The 13095-nt window shown below is 46.3% G+C and overlaps 1 pseudogene; it reads left to right on the top strand.

Annotated features, from left to right (window-relative positions):
- Positions 1 to 6038: 6038 nt before the first annotated feature.
- Positions 6039 to 6139, top strand: LOC118758910 (small nucleolar RNA U3; annotated as a pseudogene).
- Positions 6140 to 13095: the final 6956 nt, after the last annotated feature.

Consider the following 13095-nt stretch of genomic DNA (forward strand, 5'->3'; position numbering starts at 1 on the left):
CAGGCCCAAAAAGACACAACATTTCAAACACCAGAAAGAATGGGTTCAAGAGAACAAGTGGGGCCAGTGCAGCGGCATCCCATATGAGTACAGCTTCAAAATCAGGTTGCATCGCTTTTAAAAAAAATATTTATTTTTTAGAAATTTTTTATTGGAAAGGCAAATTTACAGAGAGGAGAGACACAGAGAAAGATTTTCCATTTGCTGGAAACAGATCTGTTTCCGAGTGGCCACAACAACCAGAGCTGAACTAATCTGAAGCCAGAAGCCAGGAGCTTCTTCTGGGTCTCTCACATGGATGCAGGGACTCAAGACCTAGGGCCATCCTCTAGTGCTTTCCCAGGCACATCAGCAGGGACCTGGATCAGAAGTGGAGCAGATGGGACTCGAACCTATGCCCTTTTGGCATGCTGGTGCCCCAGGTAGATGATCACCCTGATATGCCACGGGACATCCTTAACTCTGCCTCTAAAATAAATAAAAAAGATTCTTTTTTTTTAAAACAAAAGTTAGGGTGTTAACTGATTAATCTGAGGCCACCAAAAATATTGATGACACAGTAAATACATGCATTGTGCCACCAGAGGGAGCTAAACTGCCACAAATCAACTAAGGAAGAGACACCATTTCAATTTCTAAGAACCAAAAAAGCAATGTCTCAAGATCAACGTCATCTAGAACGTTAGCGTCCAGTTTAAAAAGGAGCAAGTTGCAGTCAGCGGGATGGCTTAGTAGACTAATCCTTGCCTATGGTGCCGGCATTTCATATGAACTCGTTCTGGTCCTGTAGTGTTCTACTTTCCATCCAGCTCCCTGCTTGTGGCCTGGAAAAGCAGTGGAGGATGGTCCAAGTCTTTGGGACCCTGCACCCACGTGGGAGGTCCAGAAGAAGCTCCTGGATCTTGACTTTGAATTGGCTGAGCTCCAGCCATTGTGGCCATTGTGAGAGTGAACCAGTGGATGAAGATCTTTCTGTCTCTCCTTCTCTCTGTAAATCTGTCTTAAGGAGCAACTCTCAGAGCGAGTCTGACAGGAGGTAGACAAACTCTGTTTTCTCTGAGCTGTGTCTTCCTCTTCAGTGTGGCTCTACCGTGTGCACCTGACTGCCAGCAGAAGGTATGTGGCACCTAGAGATCAGGTGGCAGTGCCACAGGATGACTTGTCTGGGCTGGACAGGGCCAATAAAGTGGGACGAAGCAGTCAGACCTGCTCCCCCTCTGCCGTTCCCTCCCTGGGTGATGGCACCAGGATGCACCCAGGAATGGAAGCCAGAATGCCTGGTTTCAGTGGTGGCTCCAATCTCCTCCCGTGGCACGGCTGTTTTTCTTCCCTACCTGCCTTAGGGGAAAAACGAAGAATCCTCTGTGTTCTACCAGAACACTCCATTTCCACCATTTCCACCACAGATTAAGGCGATTTTTTTTTTTAAGATTTATTTATTTTGTGGGAAAGTCAGATATACAGAGAGGAGGAGAGAAAGATCTTCTGGCTGACGATTTACTCCCCAAGCAGCCACAACAGTTGGTGCTGAGCCGATCTAAAGCCAGGAGCTCAGTTCCTCTTCCAGGTCTCCCATGCAGGCACAGGGTCCCAAAGCTTAGAGCCGTCCTCAACTGCTTTCCCAGGCCACAAACAGGGAGCTGGATGGGATGTGGGGAAGCTGGGGTTAGAACTGGCAGTCATATGGGATTCTGGCACAAGCAAAGCTACCGCGCCGGCCCTAGGGCTTCTTTTTAAAAGTCTGTTTTAGATTTGTTTGTTCATTTGAAAGGCAATTGGAAAGCAAGAGGAGGCAGAGAGAGAGAGAGAGAGAGAGAGAGAGAGAGAGAGAGAGAGAGAGAAGAGAGAGAGAGAGAGAGAGGAGAGACAGAGAGCAAGCGTCCAATCTTCTGATTCCCTCCCCAGAGGGCTGCAATGTCTGAAGCTGGGCCAATTTTCAAAGTAAGGAGCCAAGAATTCCATCAGGGTCTCCCATTTAGGTGGCAGAAGTTGAAATACTTGGGTTAACATTCAGCTACCTTCCCAGGTGATTCAACAAGAAGTTGCAATAGAAGTGGAGTGACCTGAACTCAAATCAGAGCTCCAAAATGGGATGCCGTCATCAACTGGAAAGCTGGCAGCTTAACTCACTATACTACAATGCTAGCCCCTAAACTTTGTTTTAAATTTAAGTTTATTTTATCTTGTTATTTATTTGAACAACAAATCTCAAGAGCAATATCAAGATTGATAGAGAGAGACAGAGGGAGAGAGAATCTCCCCTGTATTGCTCTACTCTCTAGATGCCTCCAGCAGCTACAACTAGGACAGAGCCAGGAGCCAGGAACTCAATCCTCATCTCCCCTAACCTGGGTAGTGGGAATCCAAATACTTCTGCCATGATTCTTCTTTTCTTTCTTTTTTTTTTTTTTAAAGATTTGTTCATTTTTTATTGGAAAGTCATATATACAGAGGGTAGGAGAGACAGAGATGCAGATCTTCTGTCTGCTGATTTACCCACCAATCAACCGCAATGGCCAGAGCTCAGCTGATCCAAAGCCAGCAGCCAGGATCCTCTTCCAGGTCTCCCACACAGGTGCAGGGTCCCAAGGCCTTGGGCCATCCTTGACTACCTTGCTAGACCACAGAATCCTGGTGTGTACAAGGAGAGGATTTTAGCCACTGGGCTACTGCCTCAAGCCCTCTTCTTTTTTTTTTTTTTTTTGAAAGATTTATTTATTTGTATTAGAAAGGCAGATTTGCAGAGAGGAGAGACAGAGAAAAAGATCTTCCATCTGCAGGGCCTGGGTGGTGTGTCCTGGTCCAGCATTTCCCACTTTCCCTGCATATCTTAAAGAAAAAAAAAGAAATAGAATAAGAAACTGCTGACACACTGGTATAATTAACAGAAATTTGGTATTAATCAGGCCCAGAGTACCCAGTTGCCTACAGCAGGAACATTTATTCACATTAAAAAATATTTTTATATTGTTTGAGTTTTTTCCAATTAAAGATATTCGATGATAGGTTCTTGCTGTTACTGAATGGAAGATTGATGACGGGACATTGGGGAAGGTGTTTGCTTATTTAAAAACATTGGAGGAGTGCATGTGGGCATAACAGTGACAGGATAATCCACCACTTGAGACACCTGCATCTCATATTGGAGTGTTAGTTTAAGTCATGGCTACTCTCCTTCTGGTCCATCTTTCTGCTAATGCACTGGGGAGGAAATAGATGGCAGGTCAAGCTTTGGTCCTGCCACTCATTTAGGAGACCTGGACAGAATTATAGGATCCTGACTTTGACCTTGCCCAACTACAGTTGGGTTTGGGGAGTGGTCATTTAGAGAGTGAACCAGTGGATGTGAGATCTCTTTCTCTGTCTTTCCTTTCTTCCCTGCCCCTCTCTCTGTCTCTCCCTCTTGAAACGACTATAAAATATATTTGAGGAGTAGAAATACAGAGCTGGAAATCAAGAGAAAGAGAGAGAGATCTGCTGGTTTGTCCACAAAATGCCTATAATGACCTGTGGCTGAGCCGGGGCAAAGCCAGGACCCAGGATCATAATGTAGGTCTTCCACATGGGTTTCCAGAATCCAATTACATCACTGATGTAATCGAGTCATCACTGCTGCCTCTAAGGGTATGTCATTTGCAGGAGAGAACTGAACCCAGGCACTACCATGTGGAACATTGGTGCAGGGAGGGGATGCTGGCTTCAGGGAACAATCATTCAAGATTGCTGTTTAACATGTGCACAGTTAAACTCTGAGATGTATTATTATTTCTTTTTTTAAAAAAAGATTTATTTGGGACCCGGTGTGATAGCGTAGTGATTAAGGTCCTCACCTTGAACTCACCAGGATCCCATATGGGCACCGGATGCGGCTATTGGGGTCTGTGCAGTGGATGTGGGGGACACGAGGGTGTGAAGACATTGTTCCATTGTAGGCAGGGCCACAGGGAACTTCCCGCTGAGGCAGGGCCCGGTGGATATCTACAGCCACCTGGATGCAGCTCCACCTTCCTTTGCATGGATACCGGACCACCCTGCGGAAGAATTCTAATCCGTCCAGGCATTTTTGCTACTGTGAGACTGGATTTTTACACAATGTGAGCTTGGAGGTTAATGTCAATAATAATGTCTTACAAAAGGGCCTTCTATTACTCGTACTGTCTTGGCTGTCCCCATTGACCTTATGCTAATCAAAGGACCTGTATTTAGGGTTTCATTCTTTCCTTAATCTTTAGGTGCTCCTTTTCTTTGTGATACAAGATTAGGTTGTAGAATAAGAATTGTAGGAGGAACTTCTATTGTTTTTGGGTAAAGCAGGTGGCAGGGTTGTCCTTAGAAACACCCACTTGACCATGACGTGGAAAGTCTGAGCCAGAGTTTGACTGATTCTGCTTAAATAAAGCGGACGGCATTATTGCAGCATCCACTATCATCAAGGAATCCTGGTGGTCCGTCTCTTTCTTTCTCTCTTTGCACCAACTCCACACACACTTCGCTAGTTCCGAACCTGGGCTTGAGCTGGACTCCGGCATGCGGCCCCACATCCCATCTAGATTTATTTATTTTCTTTGGAAAGGCAGATATTCAGAGAGGAGGAGGAGAGAAAGGACGATCTTCCGTCCAATGATTCATTCCCCAAGTGGTCACAATGGTTGGAGCTGAGCCAATCTGAAGCCAGGATCCTGGAGCTTCTCCAGGTCTCCCATACGGATGCAGGGTCCCAGGGCTTTGGGCCATCCTCAACTGCTTTCTCAGACCACAAGCAGGGAGCTGGATGGGAATTAGGGCTGCCAGGATTAGAACTGGTGCCTATATGGGATCCCAGTGCGTGCAAGGCAAGGACTTAAGCCTCTAGGCTACCACATTGTCCCAAAGGTTTATTTATTTTTTTTGGAAAAACAGATTTTAGAGAGAGAAGGAGAGACACAGAGAAAGATATTTCATTCACTGTTTCACTCTCCAAATGGCTACAATGGCCACTGTTGAGCCAATTCAAAGTTTCTTAGGTAGGAGCCAGGAGCCCCTTCTGAGTCTCCCACATGCGTACAGGGTTCTAATGCTTTGGGCCATTCTTGACTGTTTTCCCAGGCCACAGGCAGGGAGCTGGATGGGAAGTGGAGCAGCCAGGACACAAATCAGCACCCATATGAGATCCAAGTGGTTGTAAGGTGAGGATTTATCCACTGAGCCCTTGTATTGGGTCCTTATCTTGAGTTTTTACATTAGAAACATTTTGCAATAGGTTTATTTCCTCCTACCAAAGAAGAGCTATACAAAAGAACCGACACACACAAAGGAAGGACTTGGCCACTGCCACTAATTCTGTTTTAGTATGTGTTCTCTCTTCAGCTCCTACTTCTGAGTTGCATACTCAGGACGCTTGTGAACAGCTGGCCAAGTTCTAGGGCTTGGATGGAGAGGAATGTAAGCTAAAACAAAGATGGTGGGCTAGTGGGAATGCCAGCTCATTCTTTCTTTTTTTTTTTAAAGATTTATTTTATTTTTATTACAAAGTCAGATATACTGAGAGGAGGAGAGAGAGAGAGGAAGTGGAGCTGCCGGGATTAGAACCAGCAGCCATATGGGATCAAGGCAAGGACCTTAGCCACTAGGCCACGCTGCCGAGCCCGCCAGCTCATTCTTTCTATGCTCAGAGAGAAGGACAAAACTCCAGAAGAGCTCTAGCTCATGGTGACATGCCATTCCCAGGGCCCTGTGCCATAGCTCTATCCATTCCAGGCTTTCAATTTGTTCTCAGCTCATGAACTTAAATTATCCATTTTCCTTCCTTCATAAGTATAGCATGCCCAGGTGCACCAACCTGAATGTCCTCACTAGTCTACAGTTATGTAATTCCTGACACCTGCTGTGATATGACATCCTATTGTATCTTAGTGGTTTAGAATAAAATATGCGAACATACTGCATTTGTCTAGCCACACATTGGCTATTCATTTCAGGTATAATACTTGATGAATTTAATAACTGAACTCTTGAGCCTGGGACATGCATTCTATGAGTAAATTTGAAAAGTACATTCTAAGACTATACTTTCAGGGATCATTTTTATAGTCTCTGACTAGAGAAGTTTTTCTGATCCTGTAGAAAGGCACATTCAGATTTTGTTAAGTCTGTTGACTGATAAGTCCTAAAATTCTTACAAAAACACTTTTTCGGATCCAGTGTGGTTGCCTAGTGGCTTAAGCCCTTGCCTTCCACACTGGGATCCCATATGGGTGGGTGCTGGTTCATATTCTGGTAGTCCCGTTTCCTATCCAGCTCCCTGCTTGTGGCCTGGGAAAGCAGTCAAGAACGGCCCAAAGCCTTGGGACTCTGCACCCGTGTGGGAGACCTGGAGAAGCTCTGGGCTTCTGGCTCTGGATCAGCTGAGCTTCAGCTGTTGTGGCCACTTGAGGAGTGAATCAATGGATGCAAAACCTTCCTCTCTGTCTCTCCTCCTTTCTGTGTATCTAACTTTCCAATAACAAATAAAATCTTAAAAAAAAAAAAAGATGCAGACACTCTAGACACTTACCTGCTAGGCTGCACCTTCTGCTGATGAGCACAAGAGCCAGGGTTGGAGCTGGCTGGGTTGGAGAAGGTGGTGGCACCTGTCAGTAAATATGTAGTCCAGATCTGCAGGTGGGTTGGGCTGAGCACCCGTAGGTGTACATGAGAGTCAGAAGGGATGTGGGACAGACTGCGCTAGGTTGCAGCATGTATTGGAATACACAAAAAGGCAGGTCCTATGGGAGCTATTAGAGGTTGCCCCAACTGGACCACAGCACCCATTGGTGTTCGTGTAAACTGGGCCTGTGGAGGGCAGTGCTGAGTTGCAACATCCATTTATGGGAGAGTTGGGGCTGGGGGTGGAACTAATCAGGCAGTTGCATCCATTGGTATATGCATTGGCTGGTGCAGGTGATGAACCAAATCTGACCCTGTATTGGCTAGCACAGAGAAGAGTCAAGTCTGAGGTTACCCCAGGTAAGGTTTCTTGAGGGATTCCCCAATTAGATCATTGGTCTCAAACCCCAGCCTAATGGAAATTCGTAAGATAATGTAGCAAGACTATGCTTCCTCAGTTACTGATGTCTGTGCAGTGGACAGCATGCCCAAATGCACATGGTGGATATGATTATCATCTAGGCCAACAGAGGATGCTGAGTGCCTTGTCAGAAGATGGAAAGCAGAACAGGTTGGATTGTCTTGGACAAGCTTTGCAGTAAGGTTCTGGGTCTGTGGATGCACTAAAGGTGAATTTGGTCAGCTGATACAGATATTCTCAACCCTGGTTCGATGCAAGCAACATTGTCTCAAAACTATCAAAATCACTCAAGTAAGACCCTCAGAGCATTGTTCCTCACCTCAGGGTCTCTAAGACATCATCAAATGACTGTCCCCATCCTTGGGTGCTGATGTAGTTTAACAGCAAGGAACAGTCCCCTCCTCTTCCCTGAGAATACAGGAGGGGGAAAAATGAAACATTTGTCCCTCCCACTTTCCTTCCTCCGGACCTCCAATCTCCCCACCCTAATCAAAGGCCCATATGGGCATACATCCTTAACAATATAGACAATATTAAAAATAAAATCTAGATGAGGGCGAACCGGGAGCTGGACTAAACTAGCTCCGTTCTGTCGCCACGGCGGCAGGACCAATCAGGGCGGATTCCTTTCTTAGGGCTGGGACAGACTGAACCACTCTGCAGGTTGGCAGCTGCACGGTGGCGTCTTGGCTAAGTGGGATCCGGCTAAGGGCTCTAGCCAAAAACACCCCGCAAGGAGGTGGATGAGCCCTTGGTTTTGGGCCGCCAGTGCACCATGTGGTGCCAGGCTCTGCCTGCTGGCCACCCGGCAGCGAGCTCTGGGTCTTTTTAAATTGTAAAAGCTGCTCAGGGACACTCATGAATTAGACCAACTTTTGTATAGGTGAAACATGAATTCAAGGCGATTACCAGTGATAGGGGCATGTAACTTTGTGCATCCCTACTTTAGTCAGGGATGCTGGGCCACAGTGTCTTGGGCAGAGGCCGGGACAAGTGTGGGAATGAGATAAGCTGAGTCAGAGCAGCCACTGTCAGATGCAGGATCTGCAGTTAGGAACAGGCCAATTTGGGGAGCTGGGGGGACACCCTAAATGGGATGAGGTTCCCACTAAGGAGCAAGTGTGCTGGAATGGAGGCTGTGTTCTGGCTAGGTAACAGTTGTACTGTCCCGTGGCACTAGTGTGGCTGGGATTGGTTGCGCCAGGCCGGGCCAAACACCAACACCAACTGGTGTCCTGGGGAACCAGGGTAAATGTGGGACTGACTAGGCAAGGTCTCAATCCCCTACTGAGCCATCTGTGAGCTATACATGGGTATGGACGAGCCATAGCCGGGCCGACACATCCAATAAGAACCAGAATGGGGTGAAAGCCAGCCAGAAAAACCACTGTCCCTGCTAGAACAGAAGGTGAACTGAGTAGGGCTGGCTCATGGACCCCCTGGTTTGTGCAAAATAAGCACAAGAAGCAGGATGGGAAACTGCCCAGAATAGGCTATGAAAAGTTTCCCACCAACATACATTTGGCATGGGTCAGGGGTGGACCAAGCTGAAACGGTTCATGTCATCCACTGGCAAACCCAGACGCCAGAACGGGGTGTGGGTCGGGCCGGTTTTGGTCACGACAAGAACTAGTACATAAGACAGAAAGCCAAAGTGAGGTTACCTGTACTAGATTTGAATGCAGCACCCAACCAGCACACGTGAGAACCAGGAAGGGAGAGGGCAGAGCCAGCGGGAGGATTGAGGGGCTGGTCCCCTGGTGGGACAGCTACTCCCACTAGATAGCATGGGCAGGGATGGGGACAGACCAGACTAAGGAAGTGGTGGGTTCCCCCCTCTTGGGTCACTACTCCCGCGGGAGGACATCAGAACTAGGACGAAGGCTGGGGTGGCTAGATGGAGAGGCACTCAGCAACATCCGTGAGGGCTAGATGGTTGAGGAGTTGGTTAGAAGGAACTAAGCTTTAATACCCATTCCATCGATAGGTATAGGAGCCAAATGGGAGGTGGGACAGACTGCACTAGTCAGCTATGCACATTGGCAGGCCAGGGTGGGAGGCATGGCTGGAGGGGGTTATTGTGGGCCGCCCCCACTGGGCTACAGCTCCCACTACTTGATAAAAGGGCCGAGTACGTGCTGGGCAGAACCAGGTTGGATTACAACACCCATTGGTTCCAGTGCAAGTTGGGACTGAGAGCAGAACCAATCCAGCAGCTGCAACCACCAGCTGATCGTGGAGATGGACTGTGCCGGGCCCTGTGCTTACTAGAACATACGGGAATCTGATCTGGGAATACCTCAAAGTTTCTTTGAAGATCTCGCCAACCGAACTGCCAGACTCAGAACCCTAGCCAAGAAAAGACAGAGGCCAGAACAAGTCAGTCAACCACCTCAACTATATGTTGGCAGCGAAATACTGGGCAGATAAAGATTCTATGATGGACTATGACAATCAATGGATTCTTCAATGACCTCATCGAGCTGGAAGTGGCGAGATTGGCAGCGATTCACAACTGGAGAACTATTACAACCACTTGAGGAGGTATCTGAGAGCATGCCCCAAATCCGGGACTTTGGGCGGGTGGGAAACTGGGTGGGGCTTCTCCCTCAATATCCCCCTTTACCTCAGATACATGAAGGAAACAATATGGACATAAAAATCTTACCCACATCCCTATAGCCCCTAAACCTTTACACCGTAATTAACTATGTAAGATTGTTAACAATAAAATATATATATATATATATATATAATGGAAATAAACCTTTTAAAATACTGGAAAAAAATAAAATCTAAAAAAAACTTAAAAAATATTTTTTATTATGATCATTTATGAATCCTAAACTGCAAAAATTCTTTTACCAAGTAAGGAAAAGTTAATATTGTGTCAATAGGACACTTCATGCTCTCAATGTCTGCTTATTCATTAACTTGATCCCCAGGAAAAGTCATGCTCAACTGAACTATCCCGGAGAGTTACACCCAGATGCCTGTGGGGGAGATCCATTGGCTTCCTGCAGACAATGTGGATCAGATGTCCATTTCCTCTTGGTCACCTGGGTGGTCCGCTGGCTAACAGGCTAAGGTTTGTTTAAAATGATGCTCAATTCTCTGAAAGGTCAGGCCAAGGTGCTTCCTTCTGTGACTTCACCCTCACAAAGCCTTTTTTTCCTTTTAATTGAGGTGTAAATCAGGAAGTAGTTGTGTACTTCACAAAACATTCTTAAATATACAAACATCCTCATATCCGTAACACCCACTGACTAATAATAGCTCTCACAAATTGAAACTCAAACTATAAAATGGCCAGCACTCCCAAGAACACTTCATTTTCACATCATTTTATTACAAGGTGAGGTTGTAGACTTCAGGGGCTGTTATTTTAGCCGGTGAGTGTGGGCCCTTTTGGCATCCTTCATCCTCCAGGACAACACTCTCCAAGCAGAACTGATGGAATCAAGGGTAAAGAATCTGACAGGCCAGATTCTCTTGAGTTTTGGGTCTTGGTGTTAGTTATTTAAAAAGATGGTAGAGTTCTAGTTCATACGATATTACGATATTATTACGCGCAGCTAATTCCCACAACCTGGTTCTTTACCGTGAGCTGAAACACACCAGACGCAACGAGGTATCTTAGGAGGTTTATTCCAATGGGGCAGGAATGGGTAGAGGTGGTGAAAATCAGGAGGAGAGAGAGCAGAGAGACAGAGACCAGAGAAGGAGGGATAAGGCACCTGGGGGGGGCTTTTGTCTTCCAGGTGTAGGGGGTGGGGATTGGGAGGGATTGAGGCCAGGCCCCCAGGGGATTGGCGCCTGCAGGTGAATGCCTAGGGATGATTGGCGAGTGGGCGGAGTTGGGGAGGGGGCTGGAAGATTGGGAGGTGGGATTCAGGTGGAGTGCCAGGTTACATCCAATTGGTGGACGGCTGGGCCGGCACGAACTGTGAGCTGTGAGGAAGAAGGAATGGCACGCTGGGTCCAGGGAAGGATATTGGAATAACTCCTTACACTTGGACTTGGCAGCAAGAAGGATTATGGATGTAGCCCCAAAATGCTTTTTTTAAAATTTTTATTTAATTTTTGCTAAATGAAAGGCACTGTGTACTAGAAACAGCCAAGTTGATAAAGATAGGCAGTTAGCTAGGGGAATGCTGAGGTCACCAGCCTCTTCCATCCCACCTACTCCACCCAACACTCCTCCTTCCCACTTGCGCTGCAGAAAACAGCTATTTCTAGGAAATTCTCAGGAACTTTCAACTGAAGACACAAATATGGTTACTGATAGCACTATACCAACCCACAACATACAGTTCACTACAGTATAATTCTAATACAATTATCATGGCTGACACTTAAACTCTGCCCCTTTTATATTCAATTAAACCCTGCCTCAAACATCATTCCCCGGGAATATTCAATTTCTCCAGATCATACAAAAGGACAACCCTGAAACTTAATGGGTGCAGCTCATTTTTTAAGATTTATTTTTTATTGTAAAGTCAGATTTTACAGAGGAGAGACAGAGAAAGATCTTGCGTTCACTGATTCACTCCCCAAGTGGCCACAATGGCTGGAGCTGAGTTGATCCGAAGCTTAGCTTAGCTTAGCTTAGGAGCCAGGAGCTTCTTCTGGGTCTCCCCAGTGGGTTCAGGGTCCCAATGCCTTGGGCCATCCTCTACTGTTTTCCCAGGCCACAGCAGGGAGTTAGATGGGAATGGAGCTGCTGGGACACAAACGAGTGCCTATATGGGATCCCATCACATTCCAGGAGAGGACTTTAGCCACTAGGTTACCATGCCAGGTCTGCAGCTTAAGTGTACTTATATTCCTTCTTGACTGTGTACTTTTGCTGTTAACGATAAACTTTATTCTTTGTCCTTGAATTCTTGCACAGACAAGAACCTGGACCCAGCCATAGGACAACAAAATGACCATAGGACTTAAGACTGAAGTGTAAATACTTGGGTTGGTTTATTTGTTTGAAGGCAGCTGTCTTTATTTTTACTGACTTATTTCCATTTTATTTGAAAGGGAGATCCAGAAAAATCTTCCATCTGTGAACTCACTCTCCAAACATCTGCAATAGCCAAGGCTGGGACAGAACTCAATCCAGGTCTTCCATGAACAGCAGGACGATCGGCTAAAACCTGCTGCCTCTCAGGGTGTTCACTGGGAAGCTGGAATGAGAAGTGGAAGCTGACTGAAACCCAGTGGATCTGATGTGGGATGCAGGTGTCTGCTGTTGATCACTGCTTCTTACTCACCCCTCACACCTCATGCCTTCATCCTCACTGGCATCCCTGGTTAGTACTCCAAGAGCAGCAGAGCTGTTTCTCTGCTATAGACTAAGTCTACACCCTGTTCTCCCCTCTTTTGGATAAAACATTTCCTTTTTTGCTTAGCCACTGCTGAGTGGGTGTCTGTTACTCATACTTAATAGATGAAACAATGTTGTAATATCTTTTCAAAAGATCCTTCTAAAAATCCCAGATTGCCCAAGATTTTTCCTGACATTTTAATGCATATCAGAACCATTAGAAAAGCACTTAGCACAACACTGCAATGGCACTGCTTTCACTTCCTCAAGCGGCAGAGACATCTCAGATGTCTATTTCAACACACACACTCTCAAATAAACGAAGGCCCCAAGCTGCCAAGACAATCACCCAGTACGGGGATTAGATCTGTTTGTCAGTACTCAAAAATCAGTCCTTGGTCAATGAACTTTTCAGGACCAACTTAAAATGCCAAGTGAGATCATTAAACATTATTTATTGATTGTCTATTTCTCAGGACTTTCATTAGCAGGCTAAAAATCCAGCTCAAACTAGCTTAAGTAAACACACATGCACACAAAACAGGTTCAAGGAATCCACCTGTTTCGGGAATGGCTGGTTTTAAGATTAAAATTGCCAAGCCTTCTCTCCATGCCTAGGCAACTTTCTCAAAGTGGAGCACTCACAGGTCACATCCTGTCAGCATAGCTGCCCCACAGGACATACCTGACTACCCCAGGGCCTCTTAGTTCTCTGAGGCAGATAAGTTCC

The sequence above is a fragment of the Ochotona princeps genome, chromosome 3 (genome assembly GCF_030435755.1).
Source record: "Ochotona princeps isolate mOchPri1 chromosome 3, mOchPri1.hap1, whole genome shotgun sequence".
In the NCBI taxonomy this organism is placed as follows: Eukaryota; Metazoa; Chordata; class Mammalia; order Lagomorpha; family Ochotonidae; genus Ochotona; species Ochotona princeps.